Consider the following 22,689-nt stretch of genomic DNA (forward strand, 5'->3'; position numbering starts at 1 on the left):
GTAGTGAAAGGGCCTTAAAGGTCATCCAGTTCCCACCTCCCCTATCATGGGCAGGGATACAGTCCATAAGACCAAATTGCTCAGAGCTCCACCCAATGTGGTCTTGAACACCTCCAGGGATGGGACATCACTTCTCTGGACAACCTGTTCCAGGGTCTCACCATCTTCACAGTAAAGATCCTTTCCTAATACCTAATGGAAATATATTTTCATTTTGAATCCACTTGCCCTTGTCCAATCACAACACCTTGAAAAAAGTACCTCTTCATGCGCACTGTGTGGGAGCCTCTGGTTTCTAACACAGGGTCCTCAATCTCTTTGCATGGATAACTCTGAGCACAGAGGCACCCATGCTCCTTTTTACATCTAATAGTTTATGTGTGTTGTGTACAAACACACATAATGGCCATGGTGTATGCTCAGGAGTTGGATACAGCTGAGTGGTGGGTCAAAAAAGGTAAACTTCATTTTCCCAGATATAAGCCTTCAGAAGACAGGCATAATATTTAGGCGTAACTCATAGCACTGTTAAAGAATGTGCTAGAGGGCTCATCACTCTTCATTGACTTTGAAAAACATCCAGCAAAGTTTAAGTAGACCAAAATGTTAAACTGTTAATCCATTTCGAATTACGCCTCCATACCAACAAGATGATTAATCCTCACCATTTAAATCAGCCTTCAAAGTACTCAACCTTGTCATGGTTTGGCCTTTTAATCTTTTAAAACTGAGTCCAGAGCAGAAATTTCTGAATACATTAATTCAATTTCAAATACACAACTTCAATCCGTAATTAGTCCCTTTTCTTTTTTCTATTTTATTCAATCATCCAGTGGTTGTTAAAGCAGAATGGCCTCTGGCTTTTTGAGGCCCCTTAGGCAAATCACATCATGTAGCTATAAAATGAAAATGGTGTAGTCATGCCTACCACTAAAGAGATATTTGATATAATATGTTATGCATTTTCTTCAAGCTCACCAGTGAAAAACACAACATGAAAGCCTGGAAATTATTACAATGAGACTCCCGTGAGAGAATTTTCTTACATGTTGCATACAACAAAAACATGCAATATTGAAGAGAAAATTAAATGCTCATAATGACCATAAATAACTACCACAATCCATATATATTTTACCTTTGTTCAATCATTTGAATGCAAATCCAGGTTATTGTACATATTCAGAAATTTAGATGAAATTTAGATGGCTTTTTTCTGAAATATGGGCTATGTAATTTTAACCAATATTAAGAAAAACAGAGAACTTTCTCATTTACATACCTTTTGCTCTATTCTGTTTTCAATTTTAACATTAACACTGATCAAAAAGGAAGCTTCTGCTACTAACTTTGCTGAGGATTCCAGAACTTTAAATACAGCTGCTTGCAAAACTTACACATTTAAATAATTAATTTATATACGTCATGGAATACATGCTAATTCAATGTTATATTAAACATATGTATGTAAAATTTAGACTTATAAGTTAACTGTATTGTGGTGCAATGTCCACAGTAGTTCCTAATGTCTATAGCAAAACTATTGCAAATGTCATTATTGTGTCTGCATATATAAAACTGTAATGAATAGATTCTTTCCATAACTAAAATACAGTTTTTACTTCTAAACCAGAGCCAGTGTTCCAGTGAATCCTGGGGAGAAAAATACATCACTTTTCATCAGTTAATATGGTGGGACATGTTTGGCTTTTTGTTTGTTTGTTTCGGGTTTTTTGTTTGGTTTTGGTGGGGTTTTTTTGCATATTGCACAGAATAAGAAAGGAATTTGCTTTTAATATGGGCAACTGTGTTTTAACACAGATAACTTTGTTGATGCTGACAGTTGTTCTGTAGGCTAGAATCATTTAGAAAATCTCAAACATGCATCTGACAGCAAATGCTTACATAAAATGATTTAAATAAGATGACAAAACCTATTTAGCAATACTAATGTCTCTGAAATAATGGAACAACTGTTTCTAAATTATATAAATCAAGAGACAGGTTGTGTCTGTACAGGCAAAACAACTGCAACATGTAAAGCACGTGATGAACCAAAATGCACTAATGCAATCAGGTGAGATCCTAGCATATATTCCCATATTCTGTGGAAAGCTATTTGTTCTGGCTGAATTTGGAACAATATTGAATATAATATCTTAATAACAGAGGTTATGAATATAGGAAGGGTGAAATAGACAGAGAGAAAGCAGCAGATGTAATTTGCCATTTATACTCATTTAGTAAGTCGTTAATGAAAGTAGAATGTTGTTTGAAGAACATACGGTCATTAATATAGGTAAATATAATGAATGAAGAGACTAACATTCAATCCATACAAAAAAAAAACAAAAATCAGGTTATTGAAAAGACATGTAATACTAAGCTTGAATTCAAGTTATTCAAGCAGAGTAATAATTTAAAGATGTACTGGTCATTCTTGCTTCACCTCAATTCTTTCCTGCTTTCTACACATCAGCCTGGAGGACCTACAGATCTTCAACCTAAACAAGCCCAAGCCATCACATCTCTTTCTCTGGACCAGTTCTTTAGGTTTTTCTTCAATTATTCCTCATCTTTCCTAAAGAATGATGTAAATTTTGTGAGCTGTATCATGAAAAATTCAACACACAGTGTCTCCACACTCGCTGTTGAGCTTGTTTTATGGGCAGAAGAGAAGCTGAAATTCCTTATACCAGGGAAAGAGGAAGTCTGTAACAAAGAAGATGTGCAGCCTTGAGAGCTGTCAAAGGCTACTTTGTGGTCAGGGAATAATCAGACAATTCAGGCAAGAGAGGCCAGAGGGACGTAACCTGTTAAGATAAGCACCTACATTTGATCACCAGACTAGTTTCTTGGCTCCAAGGGCTTTCTTACCTAGCTCTTCACCGACCTTGACGGATGGTTAGACAACTACATTTAGACACTAAAATTAGTGTCTCTTTAATCTAATGCTGCATCAACTTTCATTGATTATTAAAAAGAAAGAAAGAAAAAAAAGTAAGCCATGATGAACTAGTAAAGGAGAAACAGAAGAAGGAGGAACACCCTCTTAAAATTATTTTTTAGAATACTCTGTGGCCATAAAACCATTAGGAGTTTTCCTTCTTTCAACAATCTTTTAAATTACAGAAAATTGAAGACCAAAACATACATACGATTCCTGAATATTCATCATGCACGTCATTGTAGAGAATAATTGCAATATTTCCCTTGTTAGTGGCATCAATCCCAAGTTAATTTACCAGAAATACCACTCTGTTTATGGTATTTGTGTGTAGATAGTGTGAGTGTGTGTCCACTGAATGGAGTATGATACATGTTTTCTTTCCACATCTGAAGTCATCTCTACTGTCACTATGTTGCAACATATTCCAAACTGAACATATTTGGAAATTCCTTCAGATAAAAAATAAATATTTCCTTTGTCAACTGATGAAATTGTACAGGAACAAAACATTTTGAAGACTGGAGCTCTTTTGGTCCAAGTTGATATGGTCAGTAATAGATACATCTAGTTCTTGCATAAAGAGGGTTTTTTTACAAATATTTTATACACCTATTATTATTGATGTCTATTGTCCCCTACTCTGCCTTTCAAATCATCTGATCTAGATAAAAACATAAAAAATGTATTAAAAAAAAAGATTCTATAAGTCTTACATCTGGTGAGGTCTGGAGGAAAGAGCTAGGAATTTTGATGGATATGAGAAATGCAAAAACAATGAAAGATTTTAAGGCTGAATGCATATGGATTAAATAACATTGCATAATGTTGTAAACCATCTCAAACTGCTTTTCAAAGTTACACATGCCCTGCCTACTGAAGCATGGACAATTCTCTGACGTGCGGTGTGAACGTCCCTGTACTGAGCACTGCCACCCACCTTCAGCTACCAAGGCATTAGTAACTTTGTAGTTATTGGCTCACAAACCCTAGTTTTTGACCTGTGTTTTCACTTGGAGGAGAATTTCAGATAATTTAATAGAAATGTATAAAGCTTCATGTATCAAGTACTATGTGATGATTTGCCTGTAGATCAGTCATAGCTTTAGGAGAATGCACATTCATTTGGTGTAGTTTGTTCCTTTCAGCTTTTCCTCACTTTTCCTCACCCATCCTTTGCCAGGGAACTGTTCTGAAAAGTGAGAAATGTACTCCTGCACAAGAAGGGGGAAGCAGATCCATTATACACTTATTTTTCTCTGTGCGGCCTCACCTTATTTCTGTGTGTGGTTTTGCTTTTCAGTCTTGCCTGAATTAGTCAAAAGAATTACAAAATTGTAAGCATAAATGCATGATTTGCCTGTTAGGCAAATGTGATACATATTCACTACAAAAGTAGTTTGGCTAATAATATATAAAAAGGAGAAAACAGTACACCATTTCTAATAAATATATATGTTTTAATAATTTGCTATTTTTGCTCTCCTGATATGGCAAATCCACTTAAATATATGGTACTAGGCTCCAGGGCTTTTTAAAAACATTGCTATTATTTATCCTGTTTCTGCATCACAGGGTTTTTCCTAATCATTGTTTCATTGTTGTTGTTGTTTTCTAATAGAAATATTTGTTTTGTATTTTCTGTTTTCATAATGTTTAAACTCAAATCAAATGTTACCAATTATACAGCTACATGAAATGCAGTGATGTAGCATATCAAGAGACAGAAGATAAATTTGGAGATAGCTATAATACATATCTATAAAAGCTTAGAGATATGTATAATTTTATATGTACATATATATGTGTGTGTGTGTGTGTCTATAGGCATACATATATTCCTTCCCTTCAAAGATGAGGTCAGCTCTGGATGAATATATTAAGACATTTAAACTTTTAATATCAAGTATTGGGTGTCATCTTTTTAAAAGTCTCAAGACTTAGGACAAGCTCTGCAATATAGTTGAGCTTTATACATCAAGCCAGTTTTAACTGTTCGACTCAGATTATAATGCTGAAGCAATATATACTGTAGTGTATTCTACACAAGGTATCTTGCCTAAATTTATTTTTCAAAAGTTGTAATATATTATACTCAATGTTTAAAGTCTTGGTTCAGCACATGAAGTACTATAAAGAAAAACAAACACCCAGTAATATGAAAAGTCAGTCTTCCAAATACCTCTTTGTATTTGAAGAGGCATCTCATAAAATCATAGTCCTAATTCTTTGTTTGCCAGGCCATTGGGCAGTCATGCAAATTGGATGTTAAATATTTGTTTAGAATTATTTTCTACTCTGTGTACATACTTAAAAATAATTACTCTTGATGAAAAATCTCAACAGAATTAAGCCAAAGTAACACTTGCATTTTGATGAACAAATTCTTTTCCTCTATTTGCACTGAAAAGATGAGAGGCAAATGCAGACTTAACATATATATTCACACTCAGAGTTTTACAAGTATAGTTTAGAAACATAATAAATAGAAATTGTTTGAGCAGCTGGTAAAAATTACAGATAATCACTATGGAAATTAATTTCATCAATTTATTAGGAAACAAATGACTTAATGACTAATGAGAGGTATGAAAATAATTACAGGAGGGAAAGAATTAAATTGAAGTGACCATAAAATCGTGGAAAGCTTTTTTACCTCCCAGCAATATACCTTCAGTAATTCCCCTCCAAACTCCATAAATGTTATATTTATAGACTGTCAGTACAATTCTTTTAGGTAGGAAAGAATTTCTACAAATGAGACCCAAGGGACCTGAACTGAATTGCCTTTGCAAGATATTTCCTGTGAACTTGGAAAAGTCCTGACAGCTCTCTGTGAGGATTCCATCTCATACAGCTTTAGGGAGCTATGATAAAGGTGTCTACATCACCTGGTCACCCATTATCATCATGAGAGAAAAAGGTTTTTTTAGAGCAGATTTTAGATTTGCTTTAAATATCTACATTGTGAAGAGACAATGTGTCTTTCTCTCAGCCACAAAAAAAGAAGACCCTGGGATGAATCCCATTTTACATGTCTTTCTTTTGAGAATTGTGAAATGAAGAATGCAGTCCTGCTTTTCTCCTCAGAAGGATAATGAAGAGAGTTTTAAATCTGAAGCACTGTGAATTGCTCTGGGTTTAAATAAGATAAATATGAATATCTGGATGTACAAAAAGAATTGATAGATCCAATTATCAACAAATAATTCTGATATTTCGATCCACTAACAAATGAGCCACGACGTGATGACTTATATAGCTTAAAGGACAGATAGAAATGCCATATTTATAGGACCATAAATAAAAGGAACCTGAAACTCAGTCTCAAAAGTAAGTATGTCCTGAGACTGGGTCTGTTCTTGTTTTTCTACAAACAAATTTAAAGTTAATATACAACATCAAGTTCTCAAGATCACAGAGTCATAGAATCGTTTAGGGTAGAATGGACCTCAAAGAACATGTAATGTTCTTCCTGTAATAAGCAGAGACATCTTAAACTAGATTAGCAACTATATTAGGTTGCTCAGACCGCCATCTAACCTGACTGAATCTTTCCTGGGATAGGACACTCTTTTGGTGTATCACCACCTCCATTGTAAAAAAATTCTTCTTTATATCTAATCTGAGTCTCTTTTAATTAAAACTCATTACCGCTTGTCCTATTTCAACAGGTCCATGTAAGAGGTTAGTCCCCATGTTTCTTACCAGCTCTCTTTATGTACTGCAAGGCCACAATGAGATCTTTCTGGAGTCTTCTCCAGACTGATCAACCCCAACCATCTCAGGTGTGATGTTCTAGGCTTCTGATCATTTCTGTTGCTCTCCTCTGGACCTACTCCAACAGGTCCACCTCTTGCCTGAGCTGAAGAACCTAGAGCTGGATGCAGTACAGGTGTCCTAAAAGAGCAGAGCAGAGGACAAGAACAACCTCCACTGACCTGCTGGCTATGGTTCTCTTGTCCTTCTGTCTGATTTCCATTCACTAGCATCCCAAGTCCTTCCTGGAAGGACTGCTCCCACTTGTTTTGACACTGAGGGTTGCCCTGACCCAGATGTAGCACCTTGCATCTTACCGTTCATCTGAGCCACTTGTCCCCTCTTGAATGGCATCCCGTCCTTCAGCTGTGTCATCTGAACCACTTAATCTGATGTCATTCACAAACTGGCTGAGGGTGCATTTGATCCAACTCTCTATGTCACTGATGAAGAGATGAAAAAATACTGATCCAAATATGGAGCCCTGAGGGACTCCACTTGTCACTGATCTCTATCTTAACACTGAGCCATTGACCACTACCTTCTGCATCTGCCCATCCAACCAATTCCTCATCCACCAAACATTCCACACGTAAAATCCATCTCTGTCCAGTATAGAGGCAAGGATGTTGTGGAGGACCATGTCAAAGGCCTGACAGAAGTTCAGATAGACATCCATAGCCCTTCCCTCATCTACTGATGTAATCATTCCATCATAGGCCAATGGTTTGGTCAATCAACACTTGCACTTGGTGGAGCAATGCTGCCTGTTTCGAACCACTTCTCTGTCTTTCACTTACGTCAGCACAGCTTCTAAGGGAATCTCCATGATCCTCCCAGGGTCTTATCTTTTCTTCCCGTTTTAAACGTAGGTGCTTTGTTTCCCTTTTTCTAATCCCCTGAACCTTACCTGACTGCCATTACTTTTAAAGTATAATGGAGAATGGCTACATCAGCCAATCCCCTCAGGACTCTGGGATGCATTTCATAATGTCCCACAGACTTATTTATGGACAAGTTCCACGGGTGGTCACAAACCTGAGCTTCTCTGTCCTCTGAATGCCTGTTTTGTTTTTACTGAATGACTAATTGTTTTTAAGATGATGCCTGATCTAAAAGATTGGTGTCTGTGGTCTCAGAAACTAGATTGAGTGTAGGTATGTGAATGAATGTGTGAGCTCTAGTGAAGATCCATATGCTCTTGATGGTGAGCAGGTGAAGCGGCTTGGTTGTGAAAAACAAACAGGGAGACAAAGAACCTTGTCTGTTCACTGGTCTGTATGTGGATCAACTTCTTTCAAAATGTTTAAATCCCCCCAAAATAGGTTACTTATTCACCAAAAAACAGAAATAAAACCTTTAAAATCTTTTTGAGGCATAATCGAAGAAGGATTTTCAAACGTGACCTGAAGAACAGAGATGGGAACAGCATTATGGTTTGGGGGTTTTTTTGTTTGTTTTGTTTTGTTTTGTTTTGTTTTGTTTTGTTTTGTTTTGTTTTGTTTTGTTTTGTTTTGTTTTGTTTTGTTTTGTTTTGTTTTGTTTTGTTTTGTTTTGTTTTGTTTTGTTTTGTTTTAAGGCATGAGGGACAAACCAGTGAGTGGAAACATCTAGATGTACACATGAATACTTGTGCATATTTTACACATTTTACATACAAACAATTTCTCCAACTCATTTTCATTCTGAGGGAAAGTTTTTACCACAGTACTTGCTTTGAAGGAGAAAGACATCTATCTGTTCGTTACACTAAATTATTTCTAAGCTGAAGATGTGACATGCTATTAAACTTTATTTTCTTTACAGTATTACTGTTCTGCAATCATTACAAAGAAGTTGTGTGGAACGATACACAGAGAACAACTGTAAAAAAATATGCATTTTAAATGGTTTTGTGAATACATGCCCTGTGGTGAGACATAACTGTAACATTGTGTTTGGATGAAACCCAAGGTGACAGTTAAGGGAACACACTAATTTAATAACAGTTGATGAATTAAGAAACTGTATTACTTTTTAAAATCACTTAGGAAGTCTCCTTTCAAACCCCTTGGTAGTCTAGTTGATTCTTCTGGACAGCATGTCAAAAAGATTTGGAAACACACAGTCTGTACAAACCACCATGTCTGGTTCAGCTTCTTTTTCACTTTATAAAGAAACTTGCATCAAAGCTTTATATTTCCATTCCAATAAATATGCTCTGTACAAGGGTTTTCTCTTCTGGAAAAAAAAATAATACTTATTATCACAAAATTTATTCCAAGCTGATTACACAACCTGTAGCATCCATCACTTTTATATATATTTCCTTTGAAAGGATAATATGTTAATGAGACAAAGTCCAAGCATTCTTAATGATGATAAATGACTCCTTGCTATTTATATGCAAAAGAAAACAAACCATTTACATAAATGTAAATTTCTAGGAAAACTTAATATGATGGCACAAATGTCTAATGATTATAGATAAATATCACAAACTTTGTGAACTCAGAGTCACAAAAATAGGTATGGCACAATTTGAACTTGACCGTTGTGGTTTCTAAAATGTTTTCAAAACAGGGAACAACTATGACTGAAGTAAAAAAAAAACCAACGTATATATCCAAAGGATAAGTTCCAGTACTCAAAAAAGTCCTCAAAGAAAGACATTTCAGTTACTTTTTAAAATAGATTTAAATATTTTCTTTTAACCTTGATATTCTACAATAGATTGTTTCAATTTATTCTTTATGAATCACAAATTAACATGATGCTTGATCTGACAAGTGAGTGCTCCTCTGAGTAGAAGTGGAAAGGCAGTGTCATCATGTACAAAAAGACAGAACTTCTGAAGCAGATGTGTGTTAAATACAGAAGAGATAGTAATTATAGTACAAATGTTTCTGTGCACATGCACATGTTTCTAAAGAGCTCAAGTTCTAGCTCCAACTTCTTATTTGTCAGTATTTGAACCTTATTAAAACCTCACATTTACCACTGAATAAATTGTTTAACAATTCTATGAAAATACAGTGTTAAATGGAATAAAAACCACCTCCCAATTAATTTTCTCATGCCTTTGAAAGTGACTCAAAGAGTCAACAATGTCCTGAATTGAGGGTTAAAAGTCTGCTCCCAAGAGAAAGAAGTGAATTTTCTCCTCCTGCAGTAGTGATAATAATGTAAGGTACACTTTTTTTATTTTCTACTAGGAAAGACTAAGAGAATTTGGTTTATTCAGCCTGAAAAAGAGACAGCCAGGCATGATCTAACTGTGGCCTTTCAGGACCTGAAAGGAGCCTGCAAGATAGAGGGAGAGGGACTTTTTACAACAGTATGTAGTGAAAGATCAAGGGGAAATGGAATCAAACTGAAAGAGAGCAGGTTTAGATTAAGTATTAGGAAAAAATTCTTTATTGTGAGAGTGGTGAGACACTGAAACAGGTTGTCTAGAGAAGCTGTGGCTGCTCCATCCCTGGAGGTGTTCAAGGCCAGGCTGGATGGAGCTCTGATTAATCTGCCTATGTCCATGGCAGAGGGTTGGAAGCAGATGATCTTTAATGTTCCTTCCACCTCGATTCATTCTATGATTCTATGATTTATAGCACTTGGCCCATGGTACTGTGTCTCTCTGTCCAGTCTATAGAATTCAAGTTGTATTCTATACATACATTTAGTCACAATGACTGCAAGAAAAAAGGACTTACTCCTTTTTCCTGGTTAGAATGAAGCAATGATTATAATTGTTATCTATGCAAAACCAAAAATCTCACCATCAGTCTTAGAATCTTCAGCCTAAAATTCATTTTCCAAAGATGGAATAGTTGTATTATTTTTCAGATTATTTTTCAGCCTCATTTAAAAACACTCACAACAAAGGCTTAACAGCATCTTGGTGTATTTAATGTTCTGCTAAATTTATGATAAAGTTTCATAGGTTTTTTTAGGTCTATGTAATCTAATCTAGTTTTTCCCCACTAAATTTTAAGGACCATTATTATTTTTGTAATCTTTTTATCCTTCTACCATAATTTTAGGTATTTAAAAGATTGTCATCTTGCTTCTTTCATGGTTTTCATTTGTATGACCAGTTTTGTTTCATTCAATCTTTTCATAGAAGTCATATTTCCTAGGCACCGATAATTCTTCTGTCTCATCTTTTTGAACTGTTCCAAATAGTTCCTTTAGTATGGCACAAATCTGACAGTAGGTATTTAGGTGAACCCTTTGTGGTTTTGAAGAAACAGGAAATATTTCTATTTTGTTACACATGTGGGGTTTCTTTGTGTTTGTTGTTTGTTTGTTTGTTTGTTTGTTTAGATGTGAGGTTTATGTATGCATACATGCTTCTGTATGTCCATATACAAATGCTTTAGAATATGGATATTTTATAAATGCATATATGCATATTTTAGACTGATTTTTGAAATTTATATTTTATTTCTTTCCAACATCTGGCTGTTTTACCCTTAATAGCTGCAAAAATATTTTCCTCTTTGTTACTAAAGTACATGTGATCACACTAAAAGAAATGGTTCAGCACTGTACAGCTGCTTTGTCCTACCTTGACCTCTCTTCAATTAAGGTGAAAAAGGCCTGTGATTCATTGCTGAAGAATCCAGACTCTAACACAGGAATGAACCTCTTTCTCTTTCATGTCTGCAAAGGATATGTTACCACAAATAATATGTTACATGCAGATATATATGGGCAAATATAAACTTTTATGCAATGGAAGTGAGGTTTTGAAATCCTGATGTTTTACTGAGATAAACAACACACCCTGGAGTTAGATTGTTTAATTTTCTGTCTGCAAATATACATCTATGTAAGATACTGACTTATTACTTCTGAAAACCATTAAGCTGCAGTTTTTTCATGGAAACTGAACAGGTGACACGTCTCTGGGAGACTGAGTTAAATTCTTGTTATTACAACTCTGGATTTAAACCTTACAATAGAATTTTTTCCATAAACCAGAGAAAATGTCATTTGCTGTTAGATTCCACAGTAAGCTAACAAGAATGACAGTTAAGCTATTTGCTACAAACTGTAGGGAAATCTCTCTGGAGACATTTAGAAAAATGAATGAACATTTGTAGCTTTGGTCATTTAAATAAATTTTATCAAAGGGCCTTGGCAAAATAAATAAGAACCCAATTTAGGTTTACAGCTGCTTTTTTCTTGTGCTATTCAGCTCTGCAAGTCAAAAGGCACAAGCACTAAATACCTTTTTTTATTTCTCACTTACATGTTCTTGTGGACACAACCACTATACAGAGGTGAAGGTATACAGGGTTTATCATTTCAGGGACTTTTTTATTTATATATTTTATAAAGTCCATTTTACATTAAGTCAATCTTTGATAAAATATTTATTTGAGGGCTATCCAGTCTCTGCAATGTCTTTGTCAGTATGACTACAACTAGTGTAAGGGCAAAATATTAATAATTGTGGAAAAATTTTAAATTTACTACTAAAGCTCTCAATGACTACTTCAGAAATAGCAAATCTTCCATTATCAAAAAAAAAAAAAAAAAAATGCCCTGGCCCTGCACTTTTTCAAGTTTAGTACACTATTTAATTTCTAAATTTTGTTAAAACTGTTTGGAAGTTCAAGTTTTCAGAACAGAGATGTCTTAGGTTTTTTTTTCTTGTGTTTTAACACTTGCACAGCCTCCACTAAGAAAGATTACCTTTCTTTCCACTATGCTTCATCCTATATATATATGAAAAGAAGTAGCTCTTCATTTGAATAATGCACTGCACAGTGTTGCTTGGAAAATAGAGTTCTAGGAGCAAATCTAGATAAACAGTATAAACTTTTTTATAGGGAAATACAGTTCTTTTATTTCTTATAAAATTCTTGATAATTTAAAAATAGGATATGCAATAGGGAAAATATTCTTCCTCAGGGAAAAAAAATTGGAAACCATTAAATTCTGATTCAAAAAGAAACATAATCTTAGAAAATCCACATTTTAAGCTAAATGAAACAATTAATGAAAATGCAAAAAGGAAAAAGCTGTATGCATTATGAACTAATGCTCTTTCAGAAAGATTATTGTAAATTGTGTTCTTTGCTTTAAAATGGTGCAGAATGTGACATGTTCAACCCTCGTTCACTTCTGCTGGTCAGAGTTTATTAAAGGTATAATATAAAAGTCAGTCTGCCTAAATATTGTGTCGATGATTAAGCCTTAGCCTTTTTTTCTGATTTGTATGTGTTAATCAGTCCTATTGATGGCATACCTGCCTGTCTACTTCACCAGAAATTTTTGTGAAAATATCTACTCAAATTTTGCTATAGGCGAAAAGGACCACATGACAAGACAAAGACAAAAATTTATTGTTATTTCAATTAATGTTTTAGCTGTCCAAGTCCAGAAAATCCTGGCTAATAATACCGGTTTATATTCAAAGCAGGTAGAGGTGCTAGCATCAGTAGTTGTAGGGACTATACCTCTCTGCGTCTAGTGAGGGTCTATTGGACCTTGTAATTTTTTATGTGCCTGGATTTTGTCTTCAATAATTCACAAAAAGTTCACTGCAAACCATAAAGGACATACCTGATATGCCACATTTCTTTCACACAAAAAAATTGAAATCTTTTACCAAATATGGAATTACTTATTGAATTTCCTGAATTTGAAGCTTAATTTGTCTATGGGCCAGCCAAGTTGTATATTAGAGTACGTTTAATAGGAATGATTGACAAACATGTAATGGCTGCTGGAGTGGAAAAACTGATCCATCACTACACCAACAACTTAACAAAGATTAGTAGTTAAATGAGTAGAAAACCCACAAACCTCTGCCACAGATATTTCAGGAGTGGATCTTTTCCTCTTAAATTTTTGTTCCTCTTTTGCAGATGGAAACATGAAAAAAAAATCACTTTAGGAAAAGTCTCACAGGTAAAGCTGAAGTTTCAGTCAGAGGATGAATTTTAAATAGAAAAGAAAAAATAATCATGTTACATTAAAATATTTTACAGCTCCCTCTTGCTCCACAGAAATTAGTCTTAAAAAATAAAACACCTATTCCTGCATATCAAGGAAAATTAAGTGTTTTTTTTATGACTTAGATACTTAAGAAGAAGAAAAGAAAATTAAAAATTAAGCAACAAAAAAATTCAAATCCATCAAAATGTAAAGAACTAGGACAAGATCTGACACAAAGGATGGCTTTATATTTTCCTAAACATATTAACAAAAACAAAAACAAAACAAAAAACAAACAAACAAACCACAAAAACAAACAAACAAACAAAACCCCAACAAAACACCTTTCCTCAGTAGTTACCACCTCCTGTCTCTAAACTAGTTAGAAGGGAATTGCAGTAAAATATTTTGATCCACCACTAGAAGCTGTTCTGGGCTATGGTAATAAGTTCCTTGGCTCTTTCATCTACCATGTGAACATTAAGTACATGGTGCAATTTATCTCCTTCACAATTTCCTTTGGAAGGTTGGCACAATCATCAGCAACTAATCCAAAAGCAGCTCCTGCAGAGGTTCACAGGGCTGGCAGTCAGTTGGTATGAGAGATCCTATCCAGGAATGCATTTTAAGAGTCTCGCACACAAACCTAGCAATTTGTATCCTTATACTAGAGTAATGAGAACTGATAATCTTAGCATGCTATGCAAATGAGATGTTGTATTTTACACACATTAGGTCAAATAAAAAAGTCAGAACTTTAAATTTGCTAAGGCTTGTAAGAAAATAGGAAGTAAAATTAGAAAATATTTAGTAAAAGTTGTTCATAAATCCATTCAATTTTAAGGACTAGAAAAGCATATAATTCCTAAAGAAAAGCATTCCATTTAATTTTGCCTGACCAAATTTATTCTGTAACAGATACTGAAACTCTCACCAGAATGTCCATAATAATCTGCTCTCTTGCAATATGTAGTTCCTATTCTCTTGTAATTTCTATGTAACCAGGCTTTCCAGCAATCAAGCTGGATGGAAAATTTTAAAGATATTATCTAAGATGTTGAATAAAGTTTTTTTCAAAGTGGGAAAAAAAGAAATTATAGATTTACCGCATAAAATTTCTATAGGGTTCTAGGAGAGACTAAGTGAGTAATATCAAAGCACAAAGGTCTGAAAAACTGAAACGTTTAATTATTGACAACTATGTTCAACTGAAAAAAAAAATAGGCGTTAGTTTTGGAAAAAAATCTTCCTATGTGAAATACTGAGGATTTTGATTGTATATTTTCCCATCAAGCTGTACTTTGACAGAAAATTTCAAGTCAACTTGAGATGCAATTATTTTTCTTCCCCTTCTCATATAAACATTTATTTGCTTGTTTGTATTGTGATCTTTTCACTGCAAAAGAGAAAGAAACAAAAATAATGAATTATATGTTACTGAGTTGATTAGCACCTTAAGTCTCTGTGTTGTTTTAAAAAACCACTATAAAGATCATTGGCCAGTGGTGAACAACAAACATTTAGACAGTTGCTACCTAAAACCTCACAACTTATCTGGGCTACAAAATTTTACATACATTAACAAAAGAAAGCTTAAAAAAAATAAATTAAAAAAAAAAAAAAAAGAGATGGATAATAAAGATAAATATATAATAGGTTATGCAGAGAACAATGGATAGATGCTTGAAATACTTTCATGATTTTTATTTACCCTTTTTTAAATTAAGGACATTTTAATTTGGTTTTTTGTTGTGGAATTTTTTACAGATTTGTTTTATTTTAATTAAAACACAATATTTTTCAATTATCTCTTGGATCTACCTTTTAGAAGTGAGACTGAGGATTCACTGCAGTTCCAAGAGAATACAACTGTGTATTAAATCAGCTATATTCCATAGACTCTTTAGGTATGGGTTGTCTGAAAAAGCACTTTATATAGGAATAAAAATTTCAAAACTTTGTGGCAGTGTATTTACATATTTAGGTAGAAAACAAATACATTTTTATTGATGTTCATTGTCAAAGAATTACATGATTGATGTCTAATCTTCTGCTTTTAAATTGTAGGAATAATAAACATTTTATCTATTTCTGAAAATCCCTTGAAGTCTTATGTTCATGTTGAATCTCAGGCTAACATTTCTTCCATTAAATTTTTGTGGATGACTGTCTATGATTATTTCAATAATTCGCTTCTTCCATGTGTGGCTAAATAATTGGTCTGGTAAGAACATATCAGTGTTTGCACTACACTTCAGAGGTTTAATTTACATGATTAATATATAACAGATCTATCAAAAGCATACAAATTATATTTTTATTTTTATTTAAAAAGACTCTAGTAACAAAGTTAGGAAATCACTTCCAGATATAGGTCTAGGCAAGTCTAAGAAATTTGGTTTCCACAAAGGTATTCATGTATGTTATATGTATACATATATGTATAATGAACTTACTAACAGCCATCCTAGGACAAATCAAAAAATCCATTCAGTATCCAGTGTTCAAAAGTAGCTAACTTATACACTTAAAGACTATAAGAAACATGGAAATATAATTGCAGAAATATTTGCCCTAAATCTCTATGGAAGTATTTGGTTTCAGGTAACAGGTAACATAGCACAGAAGGATTTTGAAAAGGCTGATTGCTAATTAGCATGAAGCACTGCACTTAGACCAAAGAGTCTGGTTCCAAGTCCTGTTTCATAATTTGAAATATTTAAAGTAGAATTTTTATATTAAAATATTTTAAGTTTAAAACATACATTACTCATACACTACTTAATAATTTGTCCTTTTGACAAACAGAATACATTAAATACTTTTAAAACCTGGAAGAACCTTTGAAAAACTGACATTGTTACCTTTGAAATTAGTGCAGGATTACACTAGCAATATGTCAAGAAAACAAGGATCATTACTTCAACCAGTACAGAAATGGATCACTCTTCAACTGTTTCAGATTGTCTCAATACTTTATTTAGAATCTGAAGTCATCTAATCTGGAAGAAAGTACTTTTAAGAATAAATTTAGGTAGCCACAGTTCACCATCACCATTATACCACTGTCAGAGAAGTACTGTTTATTTGATGCATCATTCATATTACTTCATCTCTGTATCATACAAGAGTTACGTGAAAAGCTTTTATTTCATGACAGTGTTTGGTGAATACCGCCTTTTTCCTTAACCTCATATTCAGGAAGCCTGTGTATAGAAAAGAAAGACTGTAGACTATTTTTGCCCTAAATATCTTTGGCAGAATCATATTAGAACCACAGATATTGTCCCTGGAAGGAACCCCTGGAGACTCTCTAGTCCATCTTCCTCCTTCAGGGGGCTGAGGTTCCATGGGTACTTTAGGTAATGTATCTCAGTGCTGCACTAGTGAAGAAGATTTTCTTATTATTCAAATGTCTTTTAGGTGTTTACTACTCACATTTACCTTTATAACCCACACTGTGATCTTCTTAGCATACTTAAGTATTGGAAAAAATGAGAGAAAGAAACAAACACATAACTTTTATTTTTTCAGGAGATCGTGTCATGGGAGACTTCAAAATAAATTTTGTGAGGTATTTTTTAGGATATGGTCAGGTCTTATAGTTAAGAACACACACTGGTCTTAACTTAAGCTGTTTGGAAAACAATTGGATGCAGCAATACCCCAATGCTTTTTTTCTATATGTATCTGTGCAGACAAAACCATAAACTTCTAAGATGCTTCTACATCACTCTGTATCTGAAAAACAGAATTCCTTAGCTTTAATGGTTCTTGGATCAGGGAATTAATCAAAAATTCAGAGGGGATTTTTTTTCTTTATATGATTGCTTCTATATGGGGAAATAATAAAGTTTCTGTATATTCTGTAGTCATTGTTACGAATAAAAATAATCATGGGATCTGAGACTGCAAGAAGTCCAACTTCAGACAAAATTTCAGTCCTTAGATCCTATAATAAACAATTACTTTAGAATATATAAAATATGATTCAGCCTTTGAACAACCATGTATAGCAACATGAAAATAGCTATCTTCTGCACATTTCCCTTCAGGATATTCAAAAGTATGAGTGATCAATAGACAGCAATACCACCTCCTCCCCATCCCTCCTGAAGTGATATATTACTTAAAGACAATTGTGTAATGCATGAGGCAATTAAAATCTCCAAATATTAATCTCCATTTCATTATAATTCCATGGAAACATTTACCTTTTGTGAACAATGACATCTAAATGATACATTTCTGATTTAGTGAGGGTTTACGTTCATCTTTAGTAATGTGATACACCACTGTGGAACATCGAAAACTTCAAAATGAGCATGATGAGAAAAGCAATCTAAGTCTCTAATTATTGCTCAAGAACCTTTCCTTCATAAAAAATTATAGATATTTTTCACTCTCCTCCAAGTACCCAAAATTCCAGGATGTCTGAATTCCAATAAACTAGCCCCAAATTTTCAGCCTGGAATTTTGTTTGTATCAAGTTTCATAAATATCTAATATTCATGAGGTCTGATCTAACAGGCATATCTAAAGGATAATTGACATACAAGGCCTTTTTAGAAGTGCAGTGGAAACAGCCTCCCACTTACAAAAGAGCATGCTTGCATAGACTACTAGTTAGTCCAAATCCTTCTACTTTACATGCTGTATGAACTGCCTAAACATACTGTGCTGCAGGGATGGGAATCCATTATACTGTACTCTCCAAAAAGGATATTTAACAAAGATACAAAAGATTTTGCCTAGTTTGGTCTCCTTGCTCAGGATTTTTTTTTTTTTCTTTTTTGAACACTACACTACACCATTTCAGTAGGGAAAATGAGGGAAAGTAGCAGATTATATTTGAAAGCATTTTTTTTGGTTGTCTTAGAGTGGAACCATTTAATATGCATTCAACCCAAATATGAGTCATTATGGAATTGTTACGTTGGCTTTGAATTTGGAAAAATGGGAAAATGCTGACCTGTCACTTAATTTAAAACTAAAAATAATACTATCGTTTATGAGCTGACAATGACATAGTTTCTTTTAAAAAAAGCAAGTTTATGCTAGCATGCTATAGGATTTCTTAATATATAAAAGGTTTCTCATTTTCTATTTGAAAAACTAATTGTCTACTCTTCTGTAGTTTATTTGGAAAATAATCACTAGAAGAATTTTAAATTTCTCAACTTGTAAAAAAAAATCTGAAAATGAAATAATCTGGATTTTTTTTCAAAAAAAATAAACAACTGAAGTTACAATAAATAACATTGTTCCTTGAAACATGAAACTATATTTTTTCTTTTCTGTATTCCAATATTCCATTTCATAAACCATAAGTAAAAATCAAGTAGAAGTAGTCCTTCCAGTAGTAACATTCACATACTGTGAATATTTTAAAGTTAATGTCTTAGAACATGAAACTTTGGTAAATGTTTTATGAAATGTACTGTGCGCATGTACTTGCACTTTTGCATCTTGGTGAAGTTGAATAAATAAAATAAAAATTCTTCATCACATCTTGCTTTCATAGAGCTGAACAGCATCTGGCCTTTTATGTTCTTCCTCGAGGTTAGCTGCTTTCCATTAGACTGTGGCTTTTTAGAATTTGTTCTGTTGTGTCAAAAAGCCAAAGCTGACTGTTAGGAGATATGTAGGAAAGAAAACACCGTGCTTTATCTTTTCAGTATGGAGATTAACTTCACCATATTGATTCCAGCTATAGTTTACTTCTGTTTTAAGGAACAAAAGGATTTGGCTCCTCAAAAAACAGCAATAATATCATAAACTTCAGAAAAAAAGCCCAGTTTTTGACTTATAACACAAGATTATCTTCCCTGTCTCAAATCCCCAGTGGTATACCAATCATCAGGTCCCAGAAGAACTCATCACTGAAGGGAATATATACATTGAAAAAACTCTCCAAGGAGTAGATTTCAATTGCAACAGATTGTAATGCCAGAGGGCAGTCTATTGAGAGTGAAATTCATTAATGGAAATGCAGATATTCTGTGTTAGGAAGTGCAACAAAAGACAAACGTGCCAGACTTAAGAAATTTTCTGATCTTTTGAATTAAGTGTTTGATTGGTATTTAATCTCAGGATGATTTCAGTTCATCTATAAGAAACAGATTATTTTGGTGTGATTGATAAAGTGTATCACTGTAGACATTGACATACTCAGAATGATAACCCAGAATTACTTCTGGTGATGACTTTGAGATTCAGTCTCCATTTTCCTCTTGCCACTATTATCTTATCCTGTGAAATAGTGTCTTATTTGTGGTAAATATAATTTTTTATTAACACACAAGAAAAGGATCTTTCTAAAGTGGTGTGGTTTCCCATCCTGGTCAAACTTATTTCTTCAGTTTAGCATATTGTACAGTTAGTAATCTCTTAGGTAAGTGAGTGGTACATGGCAAACATCTTCCATTTGGAGTCATACAGGGAACAATTTTGTCATGCAAAGAGAGGCTGAAAACTCATCTTCAAATTCCAATCAGAGAAACAATAATTGCAAGTTAAAAAGGATTATATTCAAATCTGATAGGTTTGACACATCACTGAAAATAAGTACAAACTACTGTTCAGTCTGGAATAGATGATGGAAGGTTGATCTGTCATTCAAATGGAAAAGAATGTATGAAAATATTATGCCATTTCTGAATAGACAAATACCCTAGTTGATGTGTACATTTATAGTCTTTGCTGGATAGGATTTTTTAAGTGTAGGGTTGGGTTTTATTTCTTTTAAAAAGCTTGGAGAGGCATCACTGCAGGCAATATAATCAAGTACCAGTACTAAAAGTCTGTGGGAAAATTACCTGTAGCAGGAAGAAAAAGAAAGAGAAATACATTTGTCTTCTACGAAGTCAAAAAGATATGATTAGTTTAAAACAAAAGAAGTGTAATTAATTGTTTTAATATGTTTATTTAGGGAACAGGTCTGTGTTATTTAATATATTTTCTTCACTCAAATATGAGGCAAAAAATGGTGGTGTAAGTTACCTTGAAGTACCCTAGCAACAACAGCACAGCTGCCACTTACACCAGTGTGCTTGACGAAGCACTGCTCTCGCACTCAATTGAACTATCATGCTGACAGGAGAAAAATGGATCCACTTTGTTGCACACTGTCAAACATGCTCTGCCTTCCAACCTCCATTACTCTAGCTAAGTAAAAATGTATCAAACCACTTAACTGTGCCTGTCACTGAAAAAAAATAAAATAAAATATGACAATAGGGTTTTAACAAGAAAATTTATGAATACCCTTCCCAGCTTTCTGCAAACATCAATAACATTAACGACAGACATATTTCCAGTTGTTATAAGATTCCAAGGAACTTTTACAAATTGATATCACATCCTTCTTTCTTATGCGATGCCTTTCTTTTGTCACGATTTTATTTTTATCAGCAGACAATGATTTTATTTAGCTGAAGAATGATCATATAAGGTCAAACATTTGTCCTTTTTTGTTATGGCAGTGTAAATTTTCCTCATGGTTGGAAAAATCATTATCTGAATGTAAGGCAATAGGCAGACCCCTCTCTTCTCGTTATAGAAACTCACTGCATGGCAGCCCAGTAGGCAACATGATGATAGGAAAGTGGACAGCGAGCCACATCCTAGAGATTCCTGGATACAGCCAAACCACTTGCGGTGTTACAGACTGCCACAGAGCACAGTTGTCCTTACAAAGTGGAAGGCATGACTCTCCCTTCTGAAGGAAAGCTAAATGGTAAAGGTCTCTTTAATCCTGCTGAGCCAGGCTCTGATACAGCTGTGTATCTGACTTGCTTTGACACTAATTTAGCTCACTCTTCTTTCTGATGCTTTGAGACTGCAAGGGAAAAGAATGTGTTTGCCACACAGTTGTCCTCAACATTCAGCCAAGTAACTGTTAGCAGCTAAGCAAAGTGACATCTGTGCATGTGGCAATTGTCTTTAGTCTGAAGCTATTTCTCTTAAATCTAAGCCTGAGGGCTTGAATCACCATTTCCCCATGTCTTGCCAATTGCAGGGTGTTATTTTTACACACATTTTTTATTTGGAAATAACTACTGAAATCAGAGACACTGAACTCTAATAAACTCTGTTATCAAGTTACATTTGTATTCTGATTTTTTTACTCTACACTAATTTGAGATCTCTGAGAATTTGAAAAATAACAATTAAATGGGTCTGATTCAATTTTTAAAGCTTTCTAGTGTTATTTCTATTAAATAAATTGATTTTTTAAACTATATTTAATTATTCTATAAAATATTTTTTATTCCTTGCATGAAACTTAATTCTTTAAATGGAGACATTTAGTGTGATTTTTGACTCTCTAAGATATCTCACCTACCCCTCAGTTGCTCCTCCATATCCAGGCATGGGTTTCCATAAGTTCTATGGCATGTTCATGAAGCACATTTACATGTGCTTGAATATGCAAGTACATTTAAAATCACATCGTATAACTAATTTAATACAAAGTTATAGGACCTACATTTTCCCTTTTTTCTCACTCTTACCTGCACAAGCAATACTCAGTATTGTCTTTCATTTTCTGGAATAAAGATAGCAATGAAACAAATATGTTGTCACCACATTTACTCTTCACAATCTTCCAAAATAGACAAGTTTTCTGCATAAATTTTTCTCAGATATAAAAAGAAGAAATAATACTTCTTCTCTAATAACTGAAATTTTGATTTTTGTAAGCCAACAAGTTTTACCTTCCATAACAAACAGGTAACACCTAAAAAATGTTAATAAGGAAGTTGATTTGTTAACAGAGAAAAAATGTTGTCAGATCCTCAAACTACAGAAATTAGTATAGCACCATAAAAATTGTTATGTCTACGCAAATTTGAAAGAACTGAGAATCTGACTTTAATATGTAATATAGGAAATTTTTCTGTCAGAAACTTATGTAGAAGAATATGGAGAACTCGCATTTGCATATACAAATAGGTAAGACGTGTATTTTGAAGTAAAGAATATATCTTTTTACTTTGAGTTTATCAATACTTCAGTGCTAAATTTAGCATACATATGTATACATGTAGTAA

This window comes from Prinia subflava, chromosome 3, assembly GCF_021018805.1.
Source record: "Prinia subflava isolate CZ2003 ecotype Zambia chromosome 3, Cam_Psub_1.2, whole genome shotgun sequence".
Classification (NCBI taxonomy): Eukaryota; Metazoa; Chordata; class Aves; order Passeriformes; family Cisticolidae; genus Prinia; species Prinia subflava.